Here is a 15,298-nt window from a genome sequence, read left to right as displayed (position 1 = left end):
CCCACATTGGTACATTGGTATTTCTTATAATACTATCGATGAGTAAATCTTAAACTAATATTCAAATCTTATAAACTAATATTCATATCTTACATTCGGGCAACACACAGAACAAAATAACATTTAATGTGGAACGGTGCTTGGAGTGCGGATTATGTTTTTTTTCCTTTAAGTTCAAACGACGCGGGCGATCGCTGGCCGTGGCCGGTCAGCCCTAAATTTATATAGGTCCGTGTATACGTGTGCGCTTGTGTGTGTGTGAATAGGGTTTCGGGTTTTTACGTGGTGAATGAGACCAAACGTGTGGCACACACTGGAAGGCAATGCAACGATCGTGCGGTGTGGCTAGAATCGCCATGGCAGCTAAATCGTCCTCTTTCACCCTCCCCCTTCACACGTCCCGCGCTACTTGGCTCACACACGCGCAACTGGAACAAACTCACTCAGGTTCCGTTGGACAGCCTTCTTCTCTGCAGTCGACTTTCTCGAACTCCAGTGTTCCTCTCCAGGAAACCTTCTGGCCCGGTTCTGGTGGCTATATTCCTTGCCGGTTCAAACTTTCTGTTTTAAGCACAAAATTTCAAATTTCGACGTTACTCTTCCGTCCACGCTCCACGATTTCCATAATCCAATCCCCAGTACGGCTCCAGCTCCCCCGATGTCCCCATACACCATCGAGCCTCCCTGGACTTCCGCTAGATGGCGCGTCGCCCCCAGCCCTGGCCACCTATCGTTCAGGTGGGACTGGAACACCACCACGAGTATGTCGTCAGTCCCAGGAGGGACAACATACGCGTGGGCATGCCCACCGGATTCCGGACCACTATTGAGCACACGCCGGCGTGCCCTGCATTCTTCTGCCGCGCCCAACGTAGGCCACACCCACACCTCACTACATTCTCAGGTCTTTGGCGTGGTACACTCCTATGGGACGGCCGTTAAGGACAAAATTTCGGCGGAATACCTCTTGTCCCGGCCTCGCGTAAAACACCCGAGCTCGCTGGTTGTACCTTACCCTACTACGCACGTATGCCTGATGTAAACTAGCGCGAATCCTCTCTTGGATGAGTTGTCGCTTGTCCTGACCCTCCAGCAGCGATATGTCATGCTCGCCGATGCTTAAACCGGGATCTCGCCTTTCTCACCCGCACCGACAGTGCTCGCATACCATCCACTCGTAGTTCAGAAAATATTCTATTCCTGGTTTATAAATAATTTCTTAAGCGCTCTTCATATGATAAGTTCCTTAACCTAGCATGCAATTTACGTCTATCTAATTCATTTTTATTTTCTTCTACTTTCTCTGCGCAGGCCCCTTCTGTGAGCGTGATTCGCCTGCTTGGATCGCACCCCTCTTCACGTTTCCCGCGCAATTCGGACAGGTTGGACAATATGCATCGGGCTTTCCACACCGGTAGCAGAAAATTCGCCTCTCCGATGCCATACAGTCCCTAAAGCCATGATCGGTCTGCCCGCAGTTCCAGCAAATCAACTTCTGTGGAACACGCTGTGTCACTTGCGCTTCCTCAATGACCTCTGCCTCTTCATCGCCAATCGACCGATCCTGTGCGACCTAGCTGACGTTCGCATTCGGCCCGCGACCATAGTTTGTGGCTTTGGGTGCTCCTCGCCACGAAGATCGAGCCTTCCTCTTCAGATGTGCCTCTATTTCCACGCACTCATCCCGCAGTTGGTCTAAGGAATAAACCCGTAAGCCGTAGACGAAACTCGCTATCTCATCTGTGAGTGCATTTTTGACGATTTTTACCATCTCCTTTTCAGGTGGTGGCATCTCCAACCTCGACGCGAGCTTTCTCATGACATGGAAAAAGTCTTCCACACTCTCGTTTGACCGCTGCATTCTTTCTCGCAGTTCTCTCTTGCGGTCGAACTCGGACGCCGTGCCTCGGAAACGAGCAATTAAGTCGCCCCTTAGTTCCTGCCAAACACCACCGCCATGATCACGGATGTACTGCCAGTACCATTCCCGCTCGTTTCCTGTAACCAGGTGATGAAACCCTTCAGAACTTCATCCTACGGACAGCGGCATAGGGCTTGTAGGAATTCAATTCGGAACACAAAATCCTCGACTGTCATTTTGTTGCTGTCTCCGTCGAACGTCACGTCCCATTTTTCGACTCGGCCCCACCGTGGCCAAGGTCTATAACCCGGGGGATTTGGATGCGGATCTTCTCGAGGAATCCCACCAGCTCTCCTACTCTCGCCACGACCCTGACCCGAGTGTCTGAGTGCTTGAGCATTTATTTATAAACATTCTTGTTTCGGTTCAAAGATATTTTCAGTCATCTTTCTCTTCCATTGTTTTGTTTTATGAGGTTCTGTTTTATTGGTCAATAATCCTACCAAAATAAATAAATGACGTTTCGATAGATGCGCGGGCACGTGTATTATATGTTCATTATACTCTTGGGGATAGTGAGAAGCACGTAGAGAAGCGTGTATTTCCGATCATTTAAAGAAGTCATGTGTTGTCGATAAGTAAGTGTTGTGAAATCCTCGATACGAGATTTCAATGTTGAGCAGAAATGCTCTGGGGAATCTTTGCGTTTAATAATGTACTACACGATATAGACAATTCGAGATTTATTCATTTGGACTTCAATCAACTTAAACTTTAATCTTAATCGCGTATAGAGTATGCAAGTATGTAATGGGTAATACGGGTTTAAGCGCGGCCGGCTGCAACTGCTAATTGTCGTTGTGATTTCGTCGAAACGCAAATGAAGACTCTTCATGGTGATCGGAAACGAGGTTACGCCGCCCTAGCATGAAACGACGCCGTTCTCCGAGTGGGCAATCGCAGTTAGAGCTCTCTCACTCTCTTTGTAGTTTAACCCTTAGAAAACCGTCCATGCCGCCCCAATACTGGGACCAGTATTAGAAACCAAAGGATGTCACATGTGAATGCTCTGTGAATAAATAAAGTGTTCGTTATGGTACATGTATGGTCGAATAGAGCTAGCAACGGTGGTAGGATTATTCTGAGGTCTGTGGCAACCGTAGCCGACATAGTTTAGAGACCGATCGTTTGTATACGCCTGATGCTGTTTTAACAGTTGCGACTCTGACTAAACTGTCAGCTCCAGGGTGAACTTCTATTATCCTTCCCAGTTTCCACTCGTTGGGTGGCAGTCGGTCATCCTTGACAATTACTAGATCGCTGACTTGTAGATTGTCGGTTTCATGTCGCCACTTTGGACGGGCTTGAAGATGTGATAGCCAATCCGAACTCCAACGTTTCCAAAATTGCCGGATCATTTTCTGTCCTTCCAGAAATTGGACTGTGAGTGGAACATCCCTTGTCGTTACATCCGGCGGTGCTAATAATGAATCTCCAATAAGAAAATGTGCCGGGGTGAGGACAGCTAGGTCCTCCGGCTCCGCGCTTAGTGGACATAATGGCCTGGAATTTAAACAGGCTTCAATTTGTGTTAGCACGGTAGCAAGTTGTTCGTAGGTCATTTTATATCCTGAAAAGGCTCGATAGAGATGTGTTTTGACAGACTTTACATTTGCCTCCCAAAGGCCTCCGAAATTAGGACTATGCGGGGGATTAAAATGCCATTGGACGTTTCGGGCCGCTAAAGCAGGTATTACAGTTGTGGGTAGCTCTCGTTTCAAATGTATTTGCCAGGTTTGAAGAGCCCGGTCGGCACCAATGAAGTTCGTGCCGCAGTCGCTATACATGTGTTGACAGTAGCCCCGACGCGCGATGAAACGTTGTAGTGCCATGAGAAAGTGTTCGGTGGTTAAGCCCGTGACCGCTTCAAGATGAATTGCCTTTGTAGCCAAACAGATGAAAACTGCGATATACGCCTTGTAGTTTGTGTGTCCACGGAATCTGGATGCTTGAATTTCGAACGCACCTGTATAGTCCACTCCGGTGGCGATGAATGCACGAGTTGGCGGATTGACTCTATGTAGGGGAAGATCGGCCATCAATTGTGCTGCTGGTTTCGGTCGGTGACGAAAACATCGGACGCATTGTCGAAGAATGCGTTTGACAGTTTGTTTTCCGTTGACTATCCAGAATTTGTGTCGAGTAGTGGCCAGCGTTAATTCGGTGCCGCCGTGGAGTGCGAGACGGTGGGCATTTCGCACGACGAGATCGGTAAAATGATGATGATTGGGAATGATCATTGGTTGTCGCTGGCTTATCGGAAGGTGCATTGCATTTCGCAGTCGACCTCTGACTCGTAGAATTTGTTGGTCATCTAGAAATGGGGATAATTGACACAGCTTGTGTGTGCCCGATAGTGCCTTGTTTCCCTTCAACCTCAATATCTCTGTCGCGTAGACCTCCTGTTGAATGCTGCGAACGAGATGAATTAAAGCGTTGTCGAGCTCCTGCACACTCAGTGGTCCAGACAGTTTGTCCCCTTTGGCTTGAATGTTATGTATAAACCGTAGAACATATGCCATGACTGATATTAACCTGTCGTATGAGGACGAGCTTTGGATGAAGGCTTCTGGAGCCTCCGAGACTTGCACAGCATTTTGGAACAAAACTGATGGTTTCTCCTCGATTATAGTCCTGTCGATGTCCTGACTGGGAACTCCGTTTGCCGGCCATTGGCTTTCCGGCTGCTGTAGCCATGATGGTCCAGACCACCATAATGGATGTACTGCTAACTCTTGTGGTGTTAAGCCACGAGTTGCGCAGTCCGCTGGGTTTACCGCAGTAGGTACATGTCTCCACTGAGTTGATGTACTATGCTCCAAAATCTGTCCAACGCGATTTGACACAAAGGTTTGCCATCGGTGGGGATCTCCATTTATCCAAAACAAAACGATAATAGCATCTGACCAATAGAAGGTTGCCATAGGTGGTCCTGCAGTGCGAAGTTGGTCCCGGATCCATTTTGCCAGTTTAACTGCCAGCAGCGCACCCGAAAGTTCGACTCGTGGAATTGTGATCGGTTTCGTGGGTGTGACTCGACTGCGTGCAGCTAGCAAATGAGTTTGAATCATTCCGTTTGGTAGCTCTGCACGAATATATGCACATGCTGCATACGCCAGTGATGATCCATCGCAGAAAACATGTAGCTGTAATGACGCAAGCTCGTGGATGTTGAAGCGCAGCCATCGTGGTACTTGAATTTGCTCGACATATGGCAAGTTCTGTATGAATCCCTGCCATCTATCAAGCAGTTCGGTTGGCAGCGGTTCATCCCAGTCCAGTTGTGCTAGGCTGCCATCGTTGCGTTTGATGCGGGCCATCCATGAGTCCTTGAGTATCGCCTTCGCGGTCATGACACAGGGCGTGATGAAACCTAATGGGTCGTACAGTCGGGCGACTGTGGAAAGTAAAGAACGTTTAGTATGTGCGGGACTGATTTCAAAATTTATCTTGAACCCAAAATAGTCTTGATGTGGATGCCAATAGAGGCCTAAGGTTTTAACGGGATCTTGGTACTCAAACTCTAATAATGTCTTATGAGATAAATGGTCTGGAGGTATGTCTTGTAGCAGAGAAGCGTCATTCGCAGACCACTTTCGAAGCTCCATTCCTGCTGATCGTAAGGCTCCGATCAATTGATTTTGAATTTCTAATGCTCCTTCGCGAGTGGAAGCTCCGCTTTGTACGTCGTCCACGTATATTTCGTGTCGAAGGACCCTTTCCGCGAGTGGGTATCGGTCTCGTTCATCCTGCGCCAGTTGATGTATGACGCGAATGGCTGTGTAAGGAGCTGAAGCGGTTCCAAACGTAACTGTGTTGAGATAATACTCAGCTACTTGGTTGTGTTCGTCATGCCAAAAGATGCGTTGATATTGCGAATCCTCTGCATTCATGTCAATGCATCTATACATCTTCTGAATGTCGGCAGCAAAAACAAAACGATGGAAACGCCAATTCAGGACCACGCCGGCTAGATCGTTTTGGAGCGCTGGTCCGGTGCATAGGACGTCATTGAGCGATTTTCCGTTTGACGTTTTACAGGAGGCGTCATATACTACTCTAACCTTAGTAGTGACACTTTCCTCTTTAAATACTGCGTGATGAGGCAAGGTGCAACATGTGGACTCGATTCCATTCTCCTTGCTAATGATGCAATGCTGCTGCTCCTTGGTTGTTACTTTGGTCACCTGGCCTAGTTGAAAGTACTCCTTCATGACTTCCGAATATTTGGCTTGCAGCTCCGGCTGCCTTTGGAATCTTCGTTGAAGCATTTGGAATCGATTAATCGCGATTTGACGTGATTTGCCTAGCACCTGCGAAGGGTCAAACAAACGCTTAAGTGTTAACCGTACCAAATACTTGCCGTTTCGTTGACGGATGTGAGGTCGTTTAAAATGCTCCTCGCACCATCGCTCTTCTGGTGTGAGCTGTTTTGCAGAACCGAGATGCTCCATTTCGAAGAATTTCTGGACGAGATTCTCTAGCCTGTTGTGGTGACGTCTAATGGTGACAGCGTGTGAGCGTGTGGAAGTGGCTCGACCAAAGACTATCCAGCCCAGCTGGGTGTGCTGTGCAATTGGTTGGTTCTCCGTTCCTCTGCGGATATCTGAAAGCAGGATCTGTGGGATTACGTCCGCTCCCAGCAGAAGATCAATCCGTTGTGATTTGTAGAACCTGGGATCGGCGAGTTCTATTCCGTTCAAATGAGGACATTGCTGCAATTTGATGGATTTTGAAGGTAATTGCGATGTAAGCGTTTTAAGTATAAACGCAGTATCAATGGTAGTACAAAACTGCGAAGTACAAGAACTTAATGCCAATTCTGTAGTGTAGGTACACCTGTTCTTGGAGGTGGTCCCAACTCCAGCAATTTCTGCCGAAATTGGATGCCGCTTGAGGTTGAGAGCCTGCACTGTGTGCTCTGTAATGAGGGTTCCTTCCGAGCCTGAATCCACTAACGCACGTACCACAGCTGATTGGCCAGTGTGGGGGTTGTGGATTGTGACCAGGGCAGTGGCCAGAAGGACAGTGCTGGGTTCGTGATGCGTTGCCGTAGCGGAGACTAGTTGCGCAGAGTGTGTTCTCACAGACGAGTCGGTCGCTGCAGACTGTGGATGACCACCGGAACTAGTGTTGGGAACAACTGGGAGAGGCTGTGCAGTGCTCTGAGTAGGAAGTGGGGTCCTAGCGTAGAGTTGCGTAGGTGTAGCCCTGCCAGATGAGTCGCTCGTTGTATACTGCCAGGAGTTACCGGAACGAGCGCTATGGGAGGCTGCGTGAGGCTGTGTTGCCACCTGAGCAGGAGTTGGGAAGTGCAGCAGTGTATGGTGTCTTTGACCACACTGCGTGCAGTTCCTTTTACTGGTACATTTTGAAAGTGCATGGGAACGGCTCAGACAGTTGAGGCATGCCTTTGCATGATCGACGATGGCTTTCCTTGCAAAGCAGTCCTTGGACAAAAGGTCCGGGCAATGCCGAAGATTGTGACTGTCGCTACAGTGAGGGCAGCGAGTGTGTTCGGCAACCGCAGTCTTGGCGTGGAAACTGTTGCCCTTGTATGTTACGTTGCCAACTGACTTCTTCGGGTGCCTTTGATTGACAGGCTGCGGCACAGGTGTCCGCGTCGTGGAGTGGCCTCGGTTTTCGAACACATCGATGCTGACGAGACGGTCGTTGAGAAATGATTGTAGCTGAGAAAAGGTGGCAAGTTCGGCAGAGCTACCGAGATGGAGCTCCCAAGCTTGCAGTGTCGTGCTTGGCAGTCTGGAAGTGAGATGATGAGCCATCCAATGCTGAACATCTAGATTCTTGAAAGCATTGAGACAAACCGTCGCAACATTAAGCATATGTTTTATATCAGCAGACTGCTCCTTTGTCAACTGTGGCAAGTCATACAAACCGTTCATATGGTACATAAACTGCAGCCGTTTGTTGTCGTATCGCTTGAGGACGAGACTCCAAGCTGTTGCATAGTTATTTCCCGCAAGCGCCATCTGCTGAATATCCTCGTCGCGATCCGAGGGAAGAGCTTGCTTCAGGAAATGAAACCTTTGGACGTCGGACAGTTTCTGGTTGTTATGGATGAGTTGAACAAATGCATCGTGAAATGCCGGCCAATCCACAAACTTGCCTGTAAAAGTCGGTACAGGTAGCTTGGGCAATTGCACTGATGATACAGATGGATGTGCTGGCTCCGGATTCTGCTGTACCGGTGGTGCTCTTGGACATACATTTTCGTAGGCCTCTGATATGATGCTGAATGCCGTTGTATAGTCTTCATCAAAGCGAAAGGCCACTTCGCTGGACACATAACTATGCGTACTTGGACATCGAAGTATTAGCAAACGTTGATGATTTTGCTCAAATTCACCTAAGAACCGTTGCAAAGTTTGTAAGCGCGTTTGAAAATAAGCTTTTGTTTTCCGATCTGCGCCATCCTTTCTGAAATTACGCACCGTTTGACTAACCCTCGCAATGAGATTTGTCTGAATAACACTGAGATTGTCGATCTCCACCTGAGGATCGGCTTCGAGGTCGTGGGACTCGGCTGTTGACATGTTGCTGTTATATGTGTATGTACCTTTCTCACCCTTAGTTGCACTCTCTTTGACCTTGTACAAAATACCCACAACGAAACACTTACTCTGGTACTCGGGAGTGCTTCTCTTTGCTTAAAGCGTAGCTTAAGAGAACTTGTCGTTGTTGTTGGTGTTGTCCGAGCGGAGAGCAGAAACTGTGCTACTGTGAGCGTTGAGTTGAGGCCTTGTGTCTAGAGATGATGTGCAGCAACAGAACGCTCGTTGGTCTCTTGGTCTCTGCTTTGCACGAGAGAGAGGCTGCTGTCTAACCGTCGGCTTGTGTTGTTGTTGTGTGCTACTGTCCAGGCACAGAGCTATCGTCTGGTCTTCTTTGTCCCTGCTTCGTGCGAGAGATAGCGGCTGTTGGATAAACCGTTGGTTTGCGTTGTGTTTGCCGTTTACAGTTGCAGCCGGTAAAATATGATTTTATTTGTACATTTAACTGAACGCGGAACGAGGTAGAATCATATGCGTATAGTACGAATTAAACGCGGTTCCCCTCATGGGCCACCAAAAATGTTGTGAAATCCTCGATACGAGATTTCAATGTTGAGCAGAAATGCTCTGGGGAATCTTTGCGTTTAATAATGTACTACACGATATAGACAATTCGAGATTTATTCATTTGGACTTCAATCAACTTAAACTTTAATCTTAATCGCGTATAGAGTATGTATGTATGTAATGGGTAATACGGGTTTAAGCGCGGCCGGCTGCAACTGCTAATTGTCGTTGTGATTTCGTCGAAACGCAAATGAAGACTCTCCATGGTGATCGGAAACGAGGTTACGCCGCCCTAGCATGAAACGACGCCGTTCTCCGAGTGGGCAATCGCAGTTAGAGCTCTCTCACTCTCTTTGTAGTTTAACCCTTAGAAAACCGTCCAGTAAGCTAGTCTTTTAGTTTGATAGACAACAAATCTGATATATTGCTCAGGATTGATCGTTCTCATACAACAAGTCTTTGTGAGAGTTTCTTGTTTCTAAAAGCAGACCAAACTTTATGTTTTGGAATTGATTTTGCTACAAATTTCAATTTAAAATCTGATTACTTAATCATATAGCTGTCATATTTACGATCTGGGACTGCAAGCGTATTGAAGGCTTCTAGCCTTCTTTTATGTTTTAAAATTAGACAAATCAATCAATCAAAAGCAAATAGCGAACGAGAACAAGAGAGCGAGAATCGAATAGAATTAATAGAATAGAATAGAATTGAACAGAAATTATAAGCAGGCCCTAGCCAGTCGAACGCCATGGGCAACGGATGTTCCAAATGCTGTCAGTGCAACGAACATAAACAGATCAACGGCACGCTGTCCTCGGCCTCGTCCGTCTACAGGAAAAGGTGAATCCTACATTTTAGCCATACATATATAGATTTTCTTCTTTCTCCCGCTCCGTACTGCCCCTTTACGTCTACTCACACCGGATCATGGCCACTTCTTGGTGTGGCACTAATGTTTCACTTTCAGGAGCCGTGGGGAGATACCCATTGAGAACTCCGATCGCTTTCGGATAACGCAAATCAGCAATGCCATCCAGCTGGCCGTGGAGCACGTGCAGCGGGAGGATGCCGGGCATTACACGCTGTTCGCACGAACGAAAAGCAACGATGTGGTGCGCAGGCACGTCGAACTCATTGTCGAGGACAGATCGACCGGAGACGATCCGCCTGTGTTCCTGCGGCGCCTGGTCGATCTCTCTGTCAAAGTGGGTACACGAACACGTCTCCTCACCGAAATACGCAGCTCAACAGATCTTAAGGTACACAAAAAAGCCAAAACAAATCAAAAACGAAGAAAATGGCCTCTCCGATATACAACTATCGATACTTCATTGTCGACATTTTGCAACACAGTTTTGAGAATAGATAATTTGCAAATCACTTAATTATTATACAATTTCGCAGCTTACATGGTACAGAAACGACAGGAGAGTGTGTGAGAATGATCGCATTACAGAGATCAACGAGGGCACGTTTCATTACCTGGAAGTGGGCCCCGTGACATTGGATGATGGCGGTCAGTGGATGCTGATGGCGGAAAATTTTGGCGGTCGAAACTCGTGTCTGGGCACTGTGAACGTGCTGGTTCCCAAGGCGTACAAGACGCCCGAGTTTGTGGAGGAGCTGCGGGCCGTTCTGACAGAACAGGGAACTGTTTCGCTGGAGTGCAAGGTGGTGGGGGTGCCCACGCCGCACTTGCGCTGGTTCAAGGACTCCAAGGAGATCAAGGCTGGCGATATCTTTGCTCTGACCGCCAATGCCGATGATCCCACATCTCTCGGGACGTACACCTGCGAGGCGAGGAACTGTATGGGCGTCACATATTCTAGCTCCAAGGTTCATGTGGTGGGACGCGGCAGTCGGGAGGGCTCTCTAAAGCCAGCGGACAAGTGAGTCGAGACTCTTTAGTGCAGCAACTCCAGTGATGTTGATGCTGATTCTGATGCTTCTCTTTCTGCAGCGTTTCGAGCAATGCGCCGCCTCCGATATTCACAAACGAACTGCGGGACATGAGCATCTCCTGTTGGCCCAGTGCCAAAGCATTTTTGTTTATCTTTCTCTCGAGCACTCGGACACTTGTGGTTCGCACTCGCATTCGTATTCGTATATCTGCGAATATAGTTCAATTCTCGCCGGCGCTTGTTTGTTTTTAGACCACGGCGATCGTGCTCTAGAAACTTGAACTCGATTAAATGGTTGGAATGCCTCAAATGTTGAGGCAGGTCAACAGCATCGCATCACAGTGAGTGCGCGAGCAAAACAAAACTGATAATTGCTTTGCTGCCTGCCTACCGAGAGAAAGAAATAAAAAATGCGGAGGCAGTGAGCGACAAACAACAGACAATGTTCTCGCGCCTTTCGCTCTCACCATTGTATCATATCTTTGAGTATGCTAAAATTGTTTTCTTTTCAGTGGTGGTGCCGAGCTGGCCCAAGAGCGTCAGTTGGTACAACACCGATGGACGTGTGGAGACCGCCGAGCGATATAAACTAATTGAAGATGGCCTGGGCGTCTACATGATCGAGATTAAGCCATCGGAGTCCTGCGGTGCCGGGGAATGGAAATGTGTGGTCACCAGCTTTGAGGGCTGTGTGGGCATCTCCACCTGTGCAGTTAACATGGACAGTGAGTGAAGATTAACGAGAGATTCACTACGAAATTAATTTTGATAAATTCCTTTACAGTTCCCAGAAACTATCGCAAGCCTCGGTTCATGGAGAGTCTTCGTGCCGTTCTAACTGAAGAGGGTCTTGTCTCCTTTGAGTGTAAAGTGGACAGGAAACAATTCTTTGGGCACCTACTGCTGCATTGCCCGTAACTGCATGGAAGAGACGAGCAGTACGGCCGTGCTCACTGTGGAGGACATACAAAATCAGCTTACCGATGAGGAGCGCATGGTATTCACGCAACAGAACCAGGCACCCAAGTTTCTGACGGGCCTAAAGAGCACCGATGCCAAAATCAACGAACCCTTCCAGTTCAAGGTGGCGGTGAAGGCAACCCCGGATCCCATACTGTCCTGGTTTCGGGATGAGCTGCCCATCGATCCGAACGACAGATATAATCACTATCGTGGCGAAAACGACGACTGCTGGCTGCTGGACATAAAGGCCGTCGAGTTTGTGGATCAGGCCGAATGGAAGTGTGTTGCCGTCAATGATTTTGGCACCAGCATAACGTCTTGCTTCCTTAAGCTTCAGATACCCCGGCACTTTAAGAAGCCTCGCTTCCTTGAGTGTCTGCGAGCGGTGCTCACCGAGGAGGGAGCCGTAAATCTCGAGTGCAAGGTCATTGGCGTGCCCCAGGCGGTGCTCAAGTGGTACAAGGATGGTGTGGAACTGAAACCCGGCGATATTCATCGAATCATCTCTGGCCAGGATGGCACTTGCTGCCTGGGCACGTACACATGCGAGGCCAGGAACTGCATGGGTGTCGTCGCCAGCTCTGCATCGCTGCTGGGCTTTGAGGACGCCCAAAGAAGTCAGAGCCAAGGCCAGAAGAGTGAGCCGCTGCACGAAAACGAGCTGCAGAAGAACTATTCGCTCTCCACAATTCAAGAGGAGCGCACATCCCAGATGTATGAGACGCCCGTTGGCGACATAACCATTGACGAGAAGGGCGATGTGTCATTCTCCTTCGATGGCAAAGAGGTCTCCGTTTCGCTCTACGAAACGCCGGATCTCACCGAGGAGGAGGCCCTCAAGATTGTCGAAATGTATGCAGATCAAATATCTGAGCACGTGACGGAGCACAATATCGTTGAGCTGCCACCGTTGCGCTTTGTCAAGGAGACTTCGCAATCGGGAAAGCTACTGATGGAGGCTGTTGTCATTGATATAGCGCCCGAGTATTTCAGCCATGAGGAGGATATGCGCACCGAGGCGGATATGGATGACATATCAATTACAGAGATCACAGTGCATGGATCGTCCGGAAGGGAAGGAAAACTCGACAAAGCCACGCAGCAATATGTGCAAGAATCCTTTGAGAAAATGGAAGAGGAACTGTCGCTGTCGGCCCCCATACGGAAGCGGAAAAAGTCGCGACCCACTGAGACAGATGAGTTCTTCAGCCTGTCCAAGGCCTCGGCATCGGCCTCCGGCATCGGGTAGCCAGGAAGGAGAGGAGGAGACATCGGATCTGCAGATCTTTGCCAGTGCCCAAATGTCCACATCCCAGAAGGTTGCCACCCATTCAGCATCTCAGGCCAGTCCGGAGCAGGACCCAGAGTCATTGTCGGCACCAAAGAGGAAAAAGTCCAAGAAGCCATCAGCCGACAGTGATTCATCAAAGACCAATGAGGATGAGGCACGGCTGCAGGACATTTCCGGTGCAGTGGGTGATGGTCTCTTGGTGACCCCAAAATCCCACCCAAAAGCAGTCACCGACGAGAGTGAAATCAATCGAAATCTTATGGCCCTAGTGCCCCTAGCAAAGCTTCTCAAGGTAATTGAGAAATATCTCACGGTAGTAGAGAACGAGGTGGTGGAGCAGTCCACCATGATGTTGACGGCGGCTGCCGCAGATCAGAGCATTGCAATCATCCGTAACATTATTGATCCTATCAAGCAAATCGAATCGAAGCTACGCGTCTACTCTGGCGAGACACAGATCGATGGCCTCATCCAGTCCATGGACGAGGACATACGCAAACTCCACATGGGCTTGCAGGTAATTGAAAAGTGTGTGGAGAAAGATAAGACTGGGGCAACGCTCATACAGCGCACCAGTGTCTGCATCATTGACAGCGTGGCAGATCAAATGAAGCGGGCCCTGGAAGAGCTGAAAATCGTCAGCCGACGATTTGAGTCGGAGTGCCTAAGGGCACAAATAGAGCTCACCGCCGATGACATCCAGCAGGGGCTGGATATTACACAGGGCACCATTAAGTCGCAGGCACTGCTTCAGGAAGCACAGGAACTGGACTCAGCTAAGCATTTTACTGAAACCGTCGAGAAGATGCAGGATGTGCCCGACTCTGTATCCTTTGCCACCATATCGGAAGCCAATTTTCCCAGCGAAGCGAGCGCCCTCAAGGAGATTTGCCATCCAGTGGCAAGGATACAAGAGGCACTGGAACGTGTGGAGATAGAAAGTGCATCAGAAAGTGCTCGAAAGCATTGTGGAGCCCATTAAACAGCTGCAGAGTACCTTGCAGTCCTTTGAAGACAAGACCGAATCCCTGGCAGGATCCGAGTCGATGGAGCAGAAAATCAATATGGCCATCCTTGATATTGTGACGCCGCCGCTGTTCGAGCTCAATAAGGGACTCGAGGTTATTCTTAACGAGAAATCTGACAGTGTGGAGGGAAGCATGCTTACAGTTAGCACCGTGGAATCGATGGTGCCGCCCCTGCAGGAGATACAGAATGGCCTGGCGCAGCTAGGACAAGATCTGGAAAGTGGCCAGGCCGCGCTGACTGAGGTGGCAGAGCAAGAGCTCCGATCCGAACCCGCACTGGATGTGGCCGATACGCAGAAACTCCTGCAGTCGTTTGCCCAGGCTGTTTTGCATTTTGAAACTAACATTGAGAGGATTTCGCCTCGCCTCTCGTCGAATGTGAAAGTCCGCTTGCTAAATCTGAAGGATGAGCTATCGGCATTGATTGGCACCATCCTAGACAGAGATATAACCAGGCATCACGTGGAGCTGCTCGACAGGCTCAGGCGGCCGGTGGATGAACTCAATTACTGTATTCGCCAGACAGAGGTCAAGACTATTTCCGGCTCGTTAGCAGATCTAATTGAGCCACTGAGCATATTGCAGGATAACACCCAGAAGGGCCATGGCCTGCTACTCATTGCACGAGAGCCCGATCAGCAGGCACTGCAAACGCTCGACAACATTAGAAGTATTATCGATATTGAAGAGCACGAGTTTAAGATTCTTCAGCAAGAGATCCAGGAGGATGAACAGCAGGCCTCGCAGCAGCAGCAGGACAAATCATTTAGCGCACTACGGCGAGTGCTCGAGACAAAAGTCTCCCTTGATGAGGCCATTAGTAACATTGAAACATTGCAGGTGGCATTAAACAAAATGAGTGAAAGCCCCAGAGACAAAGAAATTCTCAAGCCATCCGCAAACGAAGCTCAAGTGTCGCTTTTGCGTATCCTGCAGATTGCCAAGGGGCTGGCAACCTTCACCGAGGCGGAGACTACTCTCGACGTGAACGAGGCAACACATCCAGACTCTTGTTCGAGTGTGGTAAAAGCTTTGCTGACCTGGCCAGAGCCCTTGATAATCCAGCAGCTCAGTCGAAAGGTGATTTCCTAAATTCCCTTCATCATTTT

At 48.9% G+C, this 15,298-nt stretch overlaps 1 pseudogene; it reads left to right on the top strand.

The window, feature by feature from the left end:
• The first annotated feature begins 9,737 nt into the window (after nucleotides 1–9,737).
• LOC117192402 lies at nucleotides 9,738–13,169 on the top strand (annotated as a pseudogene).
• The last annotated feature ends 2,129 nt before the right edge of the window (nucleotides 13,170–15,298 follow it).

This window comes from Drosophila miranda (assembly GCF_003369915.1).
Source record: "Drosophila miranda strain MSH22 chromosome Y unlocalized genomic scaffold, D.miranda_PacBio2.1 Contig_Y2_pilon, whole genome shotgun sequence".
NCBI classification, from domain to species: domain Eukaryota; kingdom Metazoa; phylum Arthropoda; class Insecta; order Diptera; family Drosophilidae; genus Drosophila; species Drosophila miranda.
The sequence above is the reverse complement of the archived record's forward strand: the minus strand, read 5'-3'. Positions and strand labels throughout refer to the sequence as shown.